This window comes from Equus caballus, chromosome 19 (assembly GCF_041296265.1).
Source record: "Equus caballus isolate H_3958 breed thoroughbred chromosome 19, TB-T2T, whole genome shotgun sequence".
NCBI lineage: Eukaryota > Metazoa > Chordata > Mammalia > Perissodactyla > Equidae > Equus > Equus caballus.
The window spans coordinates 11,857,913-11,875,872 of record NC_091702.1 but is presented as its reverse complement, the minus strand read 5'-3'; the positions used below and the strand labels follow the sequence as shown (position 1 = coordinate 11,875,872).

Here is a 17,960-nt window from a genome sequence, read left to right as displayed (position 1 = left end):
CTCAAAATAAATAAATAATTACAGCGATAGATCAAGGATAGTTGTTTTCCGAATAAAATTTTTATACCATTGCACCAAGTGTTTACATAAACCCAACTTATCCTAAGAATCTTGCATCTGATTGCCCTAGGCTTCTCTAGGAGAATCTTCAAACAAGCTTCCTAAATTATAATCTTAATCTAAATCATCACCTAAATTTTTTTATCCTAATTAACACACATCAACATTCTAGCTAATTTATAATATGAAACATTGTGAATAGTTGAATAATCCTGCTTAAAACCCTTAAATGACTTCTCATTGCTCTTAGAATAAAGACAAAAGTCTTAGATATGGCCTTCCTCTCCTTCTCAGCCTTATTCCACACCCCCTGCTCCCTCAGCCCACCCACTTCAGCCACATTTGCCTCCTCGCACTTCCTGTAAAGCATCAAGCTCCCGCTTGCCTCGGGCCTTTCTTCCTGCAGTTCCGTTTAGCTGGAACGCTGGCCTTCCCAGGCCCACTCTCCCACCCACACTCCTAACTGGTGTGCCTCAGGCCTCAGCTCACACATCCTTTCCTAGAGCCTTCCCGACTCTGCAACCTGAGTCAGCTGCCTGTTGCCCCGCCTCATGGCAACGTGTACTTTTACTTCAGAGTGCTCATCAAAGTTGTAAACGCATATTTTTTGTGAGTTTTTACAAATTAACATCTGTTTCCCCCCACTCTCACTATGATTTATATGCTCCATGAGGGCAGGAATGTGTCTGTTTTGTCCTCCATGGTAACTCCACCACCTAACACACTGCCTTGCACACAGTAGGCATACTGTAAATGTCTGTTCATGAATGAATGAAGTTATTCTGAAATCATCATTTCAGCCCAACTCCAATTTTCTCTACTATTGCTGGTGATAAATGAAACACATTAATGTGCCTTTGAATCCCAGATAACAATAAAAAAAAAAGTCAAAGAATAGCTCACCCATTGGTTAGTTGAAAATTGATTTTACTAACAGATGGAAAACATCAAAGGCCATTCAGATGCTTTTACTTTTTTTTTTTACATCTTTGCTCATCTTCTCTTAAGATTATATTTTCATTACAAAGGGAAATTCTTTGCAAGAGCAAACATCTTTTCAAAATGAGTGTCCTGTGTCCATTTTTCTACTAAGATATTTGTCTTTACTTCTACAGTGTAAAAGGTTTTTAATATATTAAGGCTATCATTCCAGTTGTAAAGATATTTCCCATCTTGTCATTTACCTTTCTATTGTTTACAATGCTTTGAAATATAAGGAGCTTTATTTGATTTCATTTTTGTTGTTTATATTTTCTTTTTATAAGGCGAATTCTATCTTTTCCTTCAAAATTTGTGCTGTTTATGTCATGCTTAGAATGGGCAAGTAAGCTTTTTATTCCTCCATGCACAGCAGAATCTGCAATGCACCCAGGGTACTTTTCTCCAGCTATTTTTCCCACCACCCCCAAGACAATGTAGAGTATAACTCATTCATTTACTCATTCCTCTATTTATAACTTTGTCATTTATTCGGCACCAGGAACCTGGAAAACTGACACAATGCCTATCTTCATGGAGCCTGTAGTGAGAAGAACCAATCATAAATATACTACAAATAGACAAATGTCATTAACAAAAGCATACGCGTACAGTATTAATTCCTGTGGTGAACTTGCTGATTGTAAAGTCATGCTTAAGGGGCTGAGGGCCCTTCTATAATGGAAGGAATTGCCATTGTCGGGTTGGCCCTCCCTTTTCCAGAGTTCACTACTTCCACCATGTTGATCTCTTGTCACGTCCACCCCAAATCACAAGCCCATCTCCACCACTCAAGTTATTTAACCTTTTTGTACCTCGATTTTCTCATCAGTAAAATAGATATACTTATCACACCTAATCTATAGGTCATTTTAAGGATTACAGGAGCTAATATACATGAAGCACTTAGAAGAGTGCCTGGCACATAGTAAGCACCCAATAGAAGTGAATTATTATTAGTTGAAGGGCGTGAATAGATACAATAAGTTTATAGGCAACTCATAAATACAGAGCAGGGTATGATAAGACCCTGCCTGACAGAAGACCTTATGAGGATTCTGAGGAGAAGGCAATCGTACCTGGTTAGAGGGATCAGGAAGGCCTCGTGAAGGGGGGATGGGGCATTTGGGATGGCAGGGTTTGGACGTGCAGAAAAAGGGGGGTAGGACTGGGGGTATAGACTTCCAGAAGGAAGGAATGGCACTCATTCTGTTTGCTCACTGTGTTTCAAAAAGAGGAAAGCTTAGAGGACTAGCAGGAGGGAAAGCAGGATTGGTCCCATGGCACTGTATTTCGAAGAGCTTTGAATAATAAGTTTATATTACTTCATTGGTCATACAGAGAGGCTGGCAGTTTTCGAAAGGGGAACAGTAGCAAGATCGGAATCCGGTTACTAGAATGTGATTAAATCTACTCAAATCCATCATGGTAATAGGAAACGTTTCCTCAGAACTTACACATTGTATTTGCACACCCATGTTCATAGCAGCACTATTGACCAGAGCCAAGAGGTGGAAGCAACCCGCATGTCCATTGACGAATGAAGGGACAAATAAAATGTGGTATATACATAACACGATGGAATATTATTCAGCTTTAAAAAGAAAGGAAATCCTGTCACACGCTGCGACATGGATGAACCTGGAGGACGTTACACTAAGTGGAATAAGCCAGTCACAGAAAGACGAACACTGTATGATTCCACTTACACTATGCGGTATCTCGAGTAGTCAAATTCCTAGAAACATAAAGTAGAATGGTGATTGCCAGGGGCTGTGGGAGGGGTTAATGGGGGGTTGTTCTTTAATGGGTATAGTGTGTCAACTTTGCAAGGTAGAAAAGTTCTGGAGATTCGTTGCACAACAATGTAAACATTCTCAACCTAATGAACTGAACGCTTAAAAATAGTTAAGCTGGTAAATTTTATGTTTTTTACCAGAATAATAAAAATAAAACGTAGATTTGCTGCTGGTGACTTCAGCTTTTGCCACTAATAAGCTGATTTGGAGTCCTTTTTGAAAGAAGAGTCAGCCTTATCAACGTTCATTTAGGAATCAATAGTGTCAGGTGCATCTTTGCCCCAGTCGTCCTTTGAAACGGGCTCATCACAGCTGGACTTGGTGGCCCCACAGTCACAGTCCTAGGGAAGGTGAGCGCAAACCAATGCGACTTTAGTGCCAGGGTATCTAGAATGACATTAAGAAACAGTAGGTCTCAGAGGTTGGGACAGCCACAACGTGAAGTGACTGCATTTAGGACACATGCTGAAATCCTGGGTACACTTCTGGGCGGAGAAGTTGTGAGCAGACATAAAGTAAGTGTGCTTGCTGGGTGAGACCCAGTTGGAAGTTGAAGAAAAGTCCTGATTGCAGTGATTATGTGCCTGAATCTAATTTTAAAATATCCTGAACCTTACAACAGAAAAATCCTGTGGTTTGGTAGCTTAAGAGGGGAGCACATTTTTATTTGAGATTCATCCTGTTGACCTTAAAAATAAAACAGCCAATTATTTTACCTTCAAAACAAGTTTACTTGGGAATAGCCAAAGAATAGCAATTCAGGTTATGCATGCTGTGGGAATCACGGCAAATCCAACGAACAAGGGAGAGGGACGTTATTTTATAAAGAAAAAGGAGAAATTTGGGAGGGGTTGTTTTGCAGGAAAGTCCATTGGAGAAAAGCAAGCATTCAACGATGGTTTCTCATGCTGAGTGTTGTTGGGGTAGCCAATTTCTGTTTTGGATACAAGGCACATTTCTTCCTGTAATTAACGAGTCTTTCCTTTTAACGACTTCCGTTGGGGTCTGTAATTGACTATCTTTCCTGTAATTTAGGTCCAGTGGTGTTCCTGGGGGCTCACCCTTCTGGCCTCCTGACTCCACTTTCAATGAGGGTTTCCCTTATCAATCTTCACAGTCCCAAAGAGTAACAGATACTGAACAATAAAGCCTCCTCGTCATTCACACAGATAATTCTCACCGGGGATGAGGGCAAGGAGGAGAGAAAAGAACACTTATGAGAATTAGATCCGAGGAAGAGGGAGATGTAGTTTGACCAAGCATATTGTTCAAGCTCCCTTTTTAAATGAAATGTGAATGTAACAGGTTGAGTTAAAAAGAAGTAGATCCTTTTAAAAAGAATTGTTTTTTATGTTTTGCTCTTGTAGCCTTGAGAACAAAACAACAAAGTGAAAAGGTAACTTCCCTCCTCCTCTCTTGGGGAGGAAGAGCCTCCAGACCTCGGGCTCTGGGCCTCTGGGTCCCTCACACAGGAGGGCACTGACAGCTCTTCAGTGCTGGGAGCTTATTCCACAGACCACCCCGGCGGTGGTTTGGAAGGTCTGTGCCTGTGGAGAGAAGGGGCCTGGAATGGGGGTGGGACAGAGAGTTTTCAGAGAGGTGGAGCACCAAGGGGTAGGACCCTAGCACCCTGGGGCGGGGGGTGCTGTGTGAACTCCTGAGGATGGAGCACCAGGTTCATGACCTTGGGAGCCCAGGCCAGGCTCAGAGGTCCAAGCTGGGGACAGAGGGAGTGGATGCCACGTCAGGATCGTCTGCTGCCTCAGGGTGCAGCCAAGAGTGAGCTGACCTGGGCCCAAAGCCGGGTGAGCAAGCCCTGCTTCTCTTGCATTCGGGGTTCCTTAAGACCCTGGTTGACAGCGCTGCTCTACAACAGTCATAATCCCCAAGCACGCACTTTCAGAGACCCCATCTTACATCATATAAAAGGTACTGAAATGCACCTGTGTCCCACATTAAATAAAATTTTTGTCCAAAACATTTTTTTGAGTTTTCATAATTTTGCTTCCGAGATTTTTCTATGCCTAACTCATTTAATTTATGTTTGGCTCTAATTTCTGAGGAAAATATTGTGTGTATTGTAAAAATTTGTTTTTTTAAGTTTTTTTATTTTCTCTTTTTCTCCCCAAAGCCCCCCGGTACATAGTTGTGTATATTTAGTTGTGGGTCCTTCTAGTTGTGGCATGTGGGATGCCGCCTCAGCATGGCCTGATGAGTGGTGCCATGTCCACGCCCAGGATTCGAACTGGTGAAACCCTGGGCCACCGAAGCAGACTGTGTGAACTTAACCACTCGGCCACAGGGCTGGCCCCTAAAAATTTTTTTGAACTGTTTTCGAATTTGACAGTTTGTTTTGTTTTTTTTTTTTGAGAAAGATTGGCCCTGAGCTAACATCTGTGTCAATCCCCCTCTATTTTATATGTGGGACGCCTGCCGCAGCGTGGCTTGACATCGGTGCTAGGTCTGCACCCGGGATGTGAACCTCGGGCCTCCAAGGCGGAGCACACAAACCCAATGGCTCTGACACCGGGCCAGTCCCTGTGGCAGTTTTTTAATACTAAATTTAATTACTAATAAATAGGCAACAATAGAACATTTTCTAAAGTTTAATTAAGCATCGATTAATTGTGATTTGGCTAGTTTTTTTGAAATGAGTGGCCTTTTCTCATCTTCAGGTCTAAGAGATTCTCAAGGCCCTGAAAAGCTCATGGGTCCTGGCACTCTGACTCTAGGGTCTACTCGATAAAGTATTCCTGGATGTGTCGCAGGAAAAGGGAAGGGGCTAGAAGGATGACCAACATTCCATCTATTACCAGCCTTGTTGAGTGGAAAGCTGAAATCGCATTTAATTTAGGATGTTCAAGAAATGCGGTATTTCTTGTCTCCAGTGTCGTGGAAGGATCCATGCCTGAGACACACACTGAAGAGAGTAGCTACAGGGGGCACAGCTGTAAAAGTTTGGGAAGCCCTGACCTGGTCAGTCTTACTCCAAGGGTCTTCAGGCAGTACCTAAAAAAGGTGCTGACTGGGAGGGGCTGGCTGTCCTGATGGCCCATGTGAGGTGCCCATACATCAAACTCACCCACTAGTTCCCAAACTGTTTTGAATAGTTGCACGAATTTTGAAGTTATTAGCCTCCAAGAGTAAATATCTCTCTCTATTTTGGTGATGAAGATTAGCCCTGAGCTAACGCCTGCTGCCAATCCTCCCCTTTTTGCTGAGGAAGAGTGGCCCTGAGCTAACATCTGTGCCCATCTCCCTCTATTTTCTATGTGGGATGCCTGCCGCAGCATGGCTTGACAAGCTGTGTGTAGATCAGCTCCCCGGATTCGAACCGGCAAATGCCAGGCTGCCAAAGGGGAGCACACGAACTTAAACCATGCGCCACCGGGCCGGGCCCCAAGAGTAAATATTTTTAAGGACAAAACTCATTTAGCTGGATGTTTGCTAGTGTGTTTAATTTAATTTTATGTTATGCTTATTGCTTGTGTGCTTGTGGTACATAGGTTAAAATGCTGATTTACAAGAGGATATTTTAATTTAGCAAGCTGGCTATGGTATAAAGTTTTAATTTTCTTTAAAAAATGTAAATTTGCATACCACATAAAATCAAGTGGTGGTTCTGTCTAGCAGCAAGGAAGTAAACTCGACAGTCTTGTTTGTCCAGATTGATGTATTGTGTCTTGATGGCCTGCTCTGCTTGGCACCAACACTTTCCCCCAGTGTGTGTTAGTCTCTGCTCTCAGCATGTGATGCTTCTTTGTAAGAGAAAATGATATACTGTCTTACCCCAGGTCCTCTAGAAAACAGAGCCTGAGGCAAAACTAATGTGCAAACGCGATACCAGGAAGCAAGAGCAAGAGAAGCAAGAGCAAGGGTCAGTCACGCCATTCGGCTCTCAAGCAGCTGTATGGGAACCTTACTTCTCAGAACAGTTCGTGGGAGGGAGGGCAGGGAGAAAGGAGAAGTATTCATTTTTCTGCTTCTTCACATTTACTCTCTCTCAGTGGTCAAAGTTAGCCCCAAGGGGCACTCACTTCTGCATTCTTCCTAATTGTTTCCTGGCCCTCTGGGCAGCTGTTGGACACACCAAAGCCTTTGTCAGCAGAAGGGCCTTCCTCTGAGTGAGCTATAGGTCGAGGGAGAGCCAGCAAGATGAGGGCAAGACCCAGGGACACTCCTGCCTGCCTACCTGCAGCCTCAGGACTTGCCTGGTCAAACCAGCACGTGTCAGGAATGCTAGGCAGGTCCTGAGGTGTGTCATGCCTCAGTCGTGACCGTGAGGCCCCAAGGGAGCAGATGAGAGGGATACGGGGTGAGGCATGAGGTGAGGTGCTAATGAGTTGTTCTGTGAGCACAAGGGACCGGGAGCAACTGCTGCAGAGAGCCCAGCTGGCACCCTGGCGGAGTGCCGTAAGCCCTACTTCTGAGGTGAGCTTGTTGAGAGCCTCCCTCCAAAAATGATCCAGACCTTCTCTCTAAGCCGTAAGAACAAGGTCCATGGCAAGCAACCTTCCCAGAGGGCCATCGGTAGCATTGAGCAGAAAGGCATCTTAGAGGAAAAGTGGGAAGGTTCATAACTAAGTCTAGCACTTACTCCACTAGAAAATAAGTAGAGATCCTTGCAAGGCAGGACAGGTATGTCCCACAAAACATCTTCCCTGGGAGGATGCCTCTTGATTTCAGTGGTTTTTAATATATTTACAAGGTTGTGCAATCATTACCACTATCTATTTCCAGAACATTTATGTCATCCCAAGAGAAACCCCATATACGTTAGCAGTCAGCCTCATTGGCCCTTCCTCCAGGCCTGTGAACCACTAATCTAATCTATTTCTGTCTCTTTGTTTGCCTATTCTGGACATTCCATATAAATGGAGTCATACAATGTGTAGCCTTTGGCATGTGGCTTCTTTCACTTAGCATATTTTCAAGGACTATCTGTGTTGTAACATGTATCAGTATTTCATTCCTTTTCATGGCTGTATAAGATTCCACTGTTCATATATAACACATTTTGTTTATCCATTGATCAGCTGATAGACATTTTGTTTGTTTCCACTTTTTGATACTTGATTTTTAATGCTCAATTCCATACAATGTCATATCTCTTGAAATAATGTTTTCAGCAATATTTATATAGAACGATTTATATTTCTATCCTGAAAACTTAATACAACATTTTAAACAAAAGGAAGAAGGAGAAAAGTAATGATTTATATTCTAAATAAAATTGGTAGAATCACACATAGATATTTTGAAAAGTGTGCTGAGTGTCAATGAAGGGGATGTCCATCTGGGACGTTGCTGGAGCTAAGAAAGAGATCCAAACATCATAGTCATCCACAGTGCATAAAGTTTGTGGTTAAATATTTGGTTTAGTTTCCTCAAAAGCAGAAAATAGAGACAAGGATCTGAGTTTAAATATCTTATTTGGTTAAGGATCTGGGAAACACCGGTAAGGTAGTCAGTGTTGGACACATGCCTCAGAGTTACTCCATCAGGAGTGAGGGAGCAGTGGTCTTTAGCCACCCACTCTGTCAGTCATTGGGTGAGAACTGCTCCCAGGGGGCGTTATTGGAGACATTTCGACCCTGTGACAAAGTCCTAGTCCGGGGACTGTGAGCTCATTGGACTGTGAAGCCCTCAGGCGGAGTCTCAGGTGCTGGCAGCCGGAACTCAGCAGCTGCAGGAAAGGCCCGGGCCACAGACAGGGTCCGCTGCTGCGTGAGTCAGGCTCTCCAGAGAAGCGGAACCGGAAGAACCAACACGTGAAGGGAGTAGAGGAGATCTACTGCAGGAACTGGCTCACGCACTTCCGGAGGCTGAGTCGTCCCACCATCTGCCATCTGCAAGCTGGAGAGCCAGAGAGCCAGCAGAGCCGGTGGTGTCCTTCAGCCTGAGGCCTGAGGCCTGGGACCAGCCCAGTCGGCCAGTGTCATGCCCGGAGTCTGAAGGCCGAGAACCAGGAGCTCTGAGCTGAGGGCAGAAGATGGACATCCTCGCTCAAGAAGGGGGGTGGGGGACAGCCCGGTGGCTGCTGCAGGGGTCAAGTTCGCGCGCTCGGCTTTGGCGCCTGGGGTTCTCTGGGTCAGATCCCAGGCTCGGACCTACGCACTGCTCATCGCGCCATGCTGTGACAGGCGTCCTACATATAAAATAGAGGAAGACGGGCACAGGTCTTAGCTCAGGGCCAGTCTTCCTCAGCAAAAAGAGGAGGATTGGCGGCAGATGTTAGCTCAGGGCTAATATTCCTCAGAGAAAAAAAAGAAGAGAGAGAGGGCATTCATCCTTCCTCCACTGTTTTGTGCCTTTGGGGCCCTCAGTGGATTGGATGGTGCCCGCACACATTAGTGAGGGCCATCACTTTACGTAGTCTACTCAAGCAAAAGCTAATTTCTTCAGGAACACCCTTGCAGACACACCCAGAAACAATGTTTTACCTGCTGTCTGGGTATCCCTTGGGCCAGTCAAGTTGACACATAAAATGAACCATCACAGCAACATAGGACGTGCAAACTGTTCACATTGCTGCATACGAAGCAATCATTAATACAAGAATAAGCCTGTTAATTTTTTGGTGATCCGAAAGTCACAATTTGAGACATTTACATTTTAACATGAACATTGTTTATTACATTTGGGCTTTTCACTGTGTAGTGTTGCATTTTAGGAAACGCTTAAGCATTGACCGGTAGCCGTTACAGTTTTTCCCTTTCAAAACAATGGCAAATAGGACCGGTTGTGTTTGTGGCATTTAACACTGGATTTTCAGGACTGGCGTACTCATGTTCAGAGGGAGACGCCTATTTATAAGCAAATGCTATATTCTAGGTCAGATCTCATTCTGGAAAAAGACACCATCCATGTGCACCTTAGTAGGTGGCAAGTGCTTCACTGAAGAGCCTGCGAGGAGCTGTCAGCGAGGAGCAGAGCTGAGGGCGGAGGGGGCGTGGCTGGGGGCGGGGCGTGGGTGTGCTTCCCACGCTCCCCGCAGTGTAGTCACAGCACCCTCTTTATTGAGCTACCCTTCACTAGCGGACATCTAAACTTGTCTTTTCCTGAAACGTCCCTGGAACCACGCTCACATGACCATGGGAACTGTTTACCAAACAACTTTGTCCCATGAACTTTTACAATAAATCAGAGATGAAGACACAGCAATTTATCAGCTACTGAGTAACGTTGTAACAAATCCTTAGTAAGCCATTTATGAAAGATCTTTCCCAACAATGCATTCATAAAATAAACATCAAAACAGGAGATATTTTTCTTTTTCCCATGGTCTCAAACTCTTGTACCAACGCGGAACACGTGAAGGACGTGTCCCACCCTCACTAGCTGCCGGCTGCCCGGCAGCGCTTCCCCCCGAGGCCGCAGGGCCCACGGCGTGAGGACATCTCGAGTTGGCGGAGGGGCTCCGCGGGTGATCCAGTTACCTCCTCTGTGGCCACGAGACCGCGCCTCTCCGCCGTCACCCGCGGCGCAACTGACGGAGGGTCCCGCGCTGAGCTCCATCGCCGGGCTTGCGGGGAGGCTGGTCCCAGCCAACGAGCGAGGGCTGCAGGGACGCCGGGCACCACGACGGGCCGGGCCTGGAGACAGGCCTGCTCCAGCGCGGGACGCGGCTCCGGGACTCTGGCGGCCGCGCTGAAGCTCCCTCAGGCTGTGGGCGCCCTGGGACGGCTGCCCAGCCTTCCTCCTGGCTCCTTCCCTCAGTCAGACCCGCAGCAGTTGGACGGGCTCCCAGCTCGTCTGCCTTTCTCCCCGTTTTCTCTCGCACAGATGTTTCCCCTAATAAAATCCTTTGCCTTCTAATCCCATCTTGGAGGCTGATTCTCAGCAGACCCAGAATAACACACTTTCTTAGTTTAGAACCACTGAATTAGATTCTCTTTACCCAGAATTTCTGGCTCTGCCTCCGAAATAGAAAGTTTATAATACTCAGTTGTGCGTGTTCCTCCAAATCTTGCTCTAGCCAGGTGGCTGCTTTTCTGTGAAGTCACCTGCTACTGTTTACAAGTTGCTCTCAAAATAAACTCTTCCAGACTTAACTCCTCAGCTTTGATTCCGCTAATTAGTAATTTTCTAAATGGTGCCCTATCCACAAAACCTTAAAAATGAATAAATAAAAGCAATTGTTCTCCTTTATATTTCAATTTTCAAATTAAGATAATCAAAAACGTCTATTTTTCTGTTACATTTTTGTTCCTTTGTGATTTTTTTAAAAAAACAAAAATATTTCTGAGTTCTGAAACACTGTTCACTGACGTGGTTATTCTCAAGTTTTACTGGGTTCAGGGACCCAGCACTTGCCCCAGAAAAAGACTTAGACATGCAAAATTTTCACAAAAACCCTACACCAAGGGTCTTTCTAGGCTAAGGAACATTTCAGAATGTCCTCGTTGCTGCTCTGAATTTAATGTATTTTGCTTCCTACTCTGAGCTACTTTTGAAAAGGAAAAGTTAAATTTGTTGTTCATGCTGATTCTTTGGAATTCATGTATAAGTCAATGGAACACATAAATGTAAGATTATATAACTTATATTTAACTCAGATGACCATTTTTTCACATAATCTTCCTGTCTGAAGCAGAGAGTTTATGGAGGAAAGTGCAGAAGATAATGTGGGACTATGGAATGCAGGTTCTGGAGACAGACTTCCTAGGTTTGAATTCCACATTGCCATTCCTTACATATGACAAGCACTCTCCCACCTCAGGGCCTTTGCACTTGCTGTACCTTCTTCCTGAAAACCCCTTTTCTCAAATATTTACATGGCTGATTCACTCACTTCTTCAGGTCATTTCTCAAGTGTGACCTTATCAGAGAGACCTTCCTTATGGGCGCCACTCTCCATCAGTCTCTTCCCTGACTCTGCTTTATATTTCTTCATAGAACTTGTCACCACCTGACATATCATCTATTTGTTTCTTTACTGTCCATGTCCTCTTGAAAGGATACAAAGCTCCATGTAAGGAAGGATTTTGCACAAACATACACACACATACCCATCAACCCCATTCTAGAACAATGCCTTACACAGGGTAGGTGCTCAATAAATATTTGTTAAATAGTAGAACCTTAAAATAATGTACATTTTGGGATGTTTGCACAGAACAAAGACTACTTCTAATATAATAGTCTAAATTACTTTTAACTAATAGTGCTATTCGTCTTTTAATGAGATAGATACTCTCAAAGCAGATACTTTGGTCTGCAAAAACATAGTATGGAAGTACATATTGATTTAGTCATCTCGAGATTCCAATAAAACTTCCTTCAGTAAATGTATGTGAATGCTCACAAATAATTATAACTAATGCTTAAATGGTGCTTACTGCTTTAAATGGTCTACCTATGTTAGTTCGCTAAGTCTTTTAACAGCCCTGTGATACAGACAGTGATCCCCAGGTTACAGATAAAGAAGCCCAGGCATGGAAAGCTTGTAATCTACCCAAGATCACCTTGTTAACCAGTGGCAGAGCTGGGATTCAGGCAGTCAAGTCTGGATGCAAGCTCTTAACCACTACCTTATACAGTCTTTCTAGAATATGAAAGAGAAAACTGGAATTAATGGTCAGGGAAATGTCTATGTTTCCATTGTTTGTACTTCCTACTTACAGTGTGAACATAGCACTGCCGTGGTTATTTAAAGTGCTCAAATTGTCTTTTCTAAAACTCGAAGAAAAAAACCCAAAAGGTTAATTGCTTGAACAACCATCCCACACCACTAGTAAAGCACAATCCTCTGCCGCCTCTTTCCTGCCCCTCCTGAGCAGCTTGTTTCTACACACATTGCACCGCACTGAGTTTTCAACATCACCCTTGCAGTTCAGCCCGGGAATACGTTTTCATACCAAAGGTAGTTAGCTTGTAGAATGGTTTTCTGAGAGACAGTAGCAAAGTTGTTATAGTTTTGGGCTTGGAGAGCATTACCTGTCTAGGAATGTTCCTGAGGGGAGACGGCCCCGGGCCGGCCAATCCTGGGAGCACAGCTTCTCCTTCCTAGTCTGTGCTGCCCTGGTCCTTTGAGGGCATCAGGGTCCTTTCTGAAGGAGATATCACATTTTTTACTGATTCCAGATGTCCAATGAATTTGAGAACTGCATTTAGTCTGATCTATAATTTTGTACTGTATGCTGGAATTTTTGAGAAATCAATCTGAGAAAATAAGTTGGCAGTATTTCCAGTTTCAAAAGCAGGTGTGAAATGAATTTAAGCTTTGCAGGATGGTGAGGACCTAGGCCAGGCTCTTGATGACCACGGCTTACCACCGAGGACCGTGTGCCGGGAAGCTGTGCAGACACAGGCTGTGGATTGCAGGTGCCTCTGCAAAGACCTAGTTGTGCATCCGGCCAGTTCTGCTTCATTTTCTGATGCAAATGGCAGCTGTGCCAGTAAGTGTCTATGGATTTGACTGAGTTGCACTGTGTTCTTTTTTTATACTCGTAATTTTGGATTTCAGAAAAGTGAAGGTGTTGAAAAGAGTTCACAGATTTTAAAACTTTACATTAACATTTTTAAAGAGCATAGAGTTTGACATTTCTCCTGAAGCAGCTGCTTCATCACTATTGATTGCTTTGACTTCCAGTTCTAGAAATAAACAGAAGTTCTATCTCACAAATGTTCAAACTAGGACTTAGCAGAGGCTCACAGACAACTAAGTCTATTCTCAGTTCCCCAAGAGCTCACCAAACCTCGTGCTTTATTCATAATCCATGGGCCTAGCATTATTGGCTCTCTCTATCTCACATTCTTTTGAGAATAAGTAGAATATAAATAAATTCCAAACACATTTTTAAAAAGTCCCTTTGTATTATAACCCTCATCCATGCAGTGGACGCTTCATGATTGGGTCCCAGTATTTCATTTCTCCTTTCTAACCTCCACTTTCCTTTTAGGGACCCATGAGGTTCTCGGAATACTGTTTCTATCCTCAGCCCCTAAGATAGAGCAGGTGACACAGGCTAAGTCCATGACTCAGTCAGAGTCTGAGGGGTGGGATGTGGAAATGGGAGGCTTGAAACAAGAGCAAATGTTTTGCTACCATGGAGAAAGCCAACCTGAAGAAGGAGCCAGTGCACGGGGCAGACAGAGTTGAGAACATGAGGTGGGAAAAAAGCCAAATTACTGACGACATCAAGAAACTCTAGCTCAAACCCCCTGAAGCCTGCCTCCCTCTGGACTTCTCATTTACATGAGCCAATGAATTGCTTTTATTGTTCAGATCTGAACTGTGGCTTCTGTTACTTGCAATTTAAAACTTTCTAATAATAGTCTTTTGCAAGGTATAAACTGGTACACAGAGGCAGTTTCTTAATACTGGAACTCTATCTGCCCCACTTTATGGACTAGGATGCTTTTGGCTGCAACCGCAGTGGCTTAACCAATGAGATCCAGGACCTCCATGCTGTACGACGTGGAGAGTTCTCCCCGGAGTCATGCAACACAGTGGCTCTGATGAGGCTGTTTATAACACCACTCAACAAGAAGTTCAGAAGCAGGCCTGCTCTAGGCTTGGTTAATGTGCAGCTCGAGAAGTCTTTAAAGACCTGGATCCTTCAGCTTTCCACTCTGCATCCTCAGTGGCTTGGCTTGGTTCCTCGTAGCCCCAAGACACCTGACAAGGAGGAGATATTTTCCTCAGAAGTGCCCCAAAGACTTTGACTCATATCTCATTGAGCAGGACTGGGTCACCTACCTACACAAAAGCAAAAATAGATGGGGTTGGGCAAATCATAATCTATATTTTTGGGCTCAGGATGGATCCCACTTCCCTGTGTACACTGCCGTTTGATAATCTGAAAAGAATTAGCGTTCTTAACATGGCTGCATTGGCAACTAACAGTGTTTGCCATATCCACCAAGGATGTCATCAAAAATATCTGTTACAAACCTTTTTATGTTCTACCTTGAGAGAAATATTTTTATCAAAATGTTCAAAGCACAATCATACAGTGGAAATAAAAAAGTGATTTTCAAATCCAATTTTTTATGTCTGTTTTATTGTATGTCAATTTTACCTCAATAAAGCTATTAAAATATTTGTTATTAGTAGTGGTATCACAACTGTTATGCTTGACCCATATTTTAATACTAAAACACAAAGTCCCTGGACCTGGGTGAATTCAACATCAAAGATATTAAAAGAAGAGGACGCTCAATTAATCTGTTGTGTAGCAAGATCTTTCAGATGTAGAAGCTACTATCCTCTCCATACCCTCTCTTGAGGAAAATAAGTTGAGAGCCACACAGGAGTTAAAATATTTGTTTCATATGCCTGTGATTCAAGATATATTATTGCAAAACCTAGTTATATTTTTGAGACTAGAAGCAAAGTTTAACCAACAACAACTTAAGAAATGACAAAATGAAGAAACAGAAAAAACTAGATAGGTAAGGAAAAGGAAATTGAACTAAAGAAAAAGGAAAATAGACAAGGGGAGTAATAAAAATATTTTTCAAAAATTATATATGCCTGGCTATCATTAAAAAACCACCCAAATATAAGTGATATCTATGTTTTCAGAGATATTGCTATTCGTATAATACTCATTTCTTTTGAGTTTTTCAGTATCATCAGTCTCTCGCTATAGAATTACATTTGCTATGCCATATTATTTATTCTGTATTAAATTGCTCTGGCAATAATCAAAGACATGCTGTGGGTTTCTGTAACGTTCTGACCTATGGTTCTCCTTCAGTTATCTTACTTTGATTAGTATGGTAGTACTCCTGCTACCCTAGAATGGATTCCAGAAATGGAGAAATTGGCTTTGGCTTAATATTTATTACTTCCACTTTTCTTATAATAAGCTCTTAGGCCCCACTTATTTCAACATACATCTCCTGCCTTTTCATTGTTTTGTTGTTTATAATGTCATTGGCAAACACTGCGGGGGGAAAAACAGCTCTAACATAGAGAAATTCTGTCTGTAATTATCATGGTAGATAGTGGTAACAATTGTATCATGGCTTCTCTTTGTTTAATATAATTCAGCTTATATTTGTTAATCAAACGCTTAGTGACAATATGTTGTAAATTGCTGCTTCTGAGATGCATCATTTTCTAGTGTCACATCCTCTACATCTCTCTCTCCTTGACCGGGGTTAAATTGACACACATTTCTTTGTGTCCACATGTACTGGATGGATTCCAAAGCTGCAGCTGCAGAAATCTCAGGTGAATTTTCAATGACATTTTAAATTGGTGCTTCAACTGGAAAAATCTCAGATGGTGGTTGTGATAGGCAGCCTCTAAAACAGCTCCCAGCAATCCCCTCCTTCTGGTGTTCATGAGCTTGTGCAGGCCCTCCCCTGGAGCGTGGGCTGGACCAGTGCTCCCTTCTAATAGATAGTGTACGGCAAAAGTAAGTGATGGGATGTCGCCCCTGAGATAAGGTTACAAAAAGACTGTGGCTTCCATCTTGGGCTTTCCCTCTGAGGGAAGCCAGCTGCCTTGTTGTGAGTCCCCAGTGGAGAGGCCCACGTGGCAAAGAGCTGAGGGAGGCCCCCAGCCCACAGCCAGCAGGTAACTGCAGCACCTCAGTCCAACAACCCCTGAGGAACCGAATCCTGCTGAGAACCACGTGAGTGAGCCTGGGGGTGAATCCTCACCCAGTCAAGGCTTCAGATAACACCCTGACTGCAACTGGAGCCCCAGGCACCCTGCTAGGCTGCACCCAGACCTCTGACCCAGAGGAACAGTGAGATAACAAATGTTTCATGTTTTCAGTCTCTAAATTCTGAAGTAACTTGTTAAGCAAGAATTGATAACTAATATAGTGGCCAATTTAGTCCTTTTTTCCCCCAAAGACTGAATTGAGAATATTGTAAAATGGACTGTTAGCTCTGAAAAAACAAGAGTGGTTCAAGATTACCAGCTCACTTCTTGAAGTAGCCCCACTCCCTCTGTTTCAATGGTGAGGTGGGGAGTGCGGGGCGGGACCTCCTCTACTACCATATAGTCTGTCCATAATCAGTATTTGTTAAATATATTAGGGTCCATTTTTCATTGCCTCTTTTGCAAAATAGGTTTGAGGCAGTTTATATTAAAGAGCATAAACACAATACAATTAACATTGCAATAGGAAGTCAAGGCCAGGAGAAGAAGACTGCATTGCATCTACCGAGGGCGATGGTGGGAGGCAGAACAACGGCCCCCAAAGATGCCCACACCCTAATCCCTAGATCCTGTGAGCGTGTTATGTTAGATGGCAATGGGGAGTCAAGTTTGCAGATGGAATTAGATGTGCTGAAAGCTGACCTTAAAATAAGGAGATTATCCTGGATCATCTGGGTGGGTCCGGAGTAATCCCAAGAGCCCTTAAATGGGGAACGGGAGGAACCAGAGACTTGGCGTCAGGGGAAAGAATTGCCCGACCACTGCCGGCTTTGAAGATGGAAGGGGCCCAAGCAAGGGAGTGATCTTTTTCTAAGTTTTCAGACCCTTGTCATTTTATCTGGTCATCAGACGAAAAGATTTGAGGGGCAAGTGGGCACCAAGGCAGGCTAATAATGTCAAACGACTTCAGTCCTCTGCTCTTTCAGTATTGACTCACCGTTTACGTAGAGAGGCTGAGAGTAGTGTGCAGGAAGGGCCCAGAAGGACAGTGCCTGGTCATGGTGCTGGGCTTGGCTTCCCTGCTCCGAGAAGTTCAGCTCAGGCTGCAAATCTGCAAGTCCCACACACTCGGGGAAACAGAAGCCCCATCACAAACACACCGCACTGACCTACACATCTTAGAAGGAGTTTAGCCATGATTTGCTACTTCTTGAGCAAGCCGCCTTGGAGACTCATATCCCCGACCCATTACTGTAGAAAAGTGTTGCGACCCATCTCCTTCCCCTGTCTTTCTCCAATGCAGCCACACTGGCCTCTTTCCTGTTCCTAAATGCCCCTGCAAGCCCCTGCCTCCTGGCCTTTGTGTTTCTGTTTCCTCTTTCTGGTATGTTCTTCCCCATTGTTCCCTCACCCTTTTCGGATCTCTGCTGAAAGTTACCTTGACAGAAAAGCCTTCCCTCTCCATCCTGTGTAGAGTGCTCCTCCCCTGTCACTGTCCCCTTAATCCGCTTTCCTCTCCTTCGTAGCCCCCGTCACTGCCTGACATTTTCTATAGT

The 17,960-nt window shown here is 43.9% G+C and overlaps 1 long non-coding RNA gene across 1 annotated transcript; it reads right to left on the bottom strand.

Annotated features, from left to right (window-relative positions):
* Window positions 1–7,899: 7,899 nt before the first annotated feature.
* Window positions 7,900–13,277, bottom strand: LOC111769006 (uncharacterized). Its single transcript, XR_011428731.1, has 2 exons — window positions 9,281–13,277; window positions 7,900–8,985 (listed from the first exon to the last, which is right to left on the bottom strand). It is a non-coding gene; the product is annotated as an uncharacterized lncRNA (long non-coding RNA).
* Window positions 13,278–17,960: the final 4,683 nt, after the last annotated feature.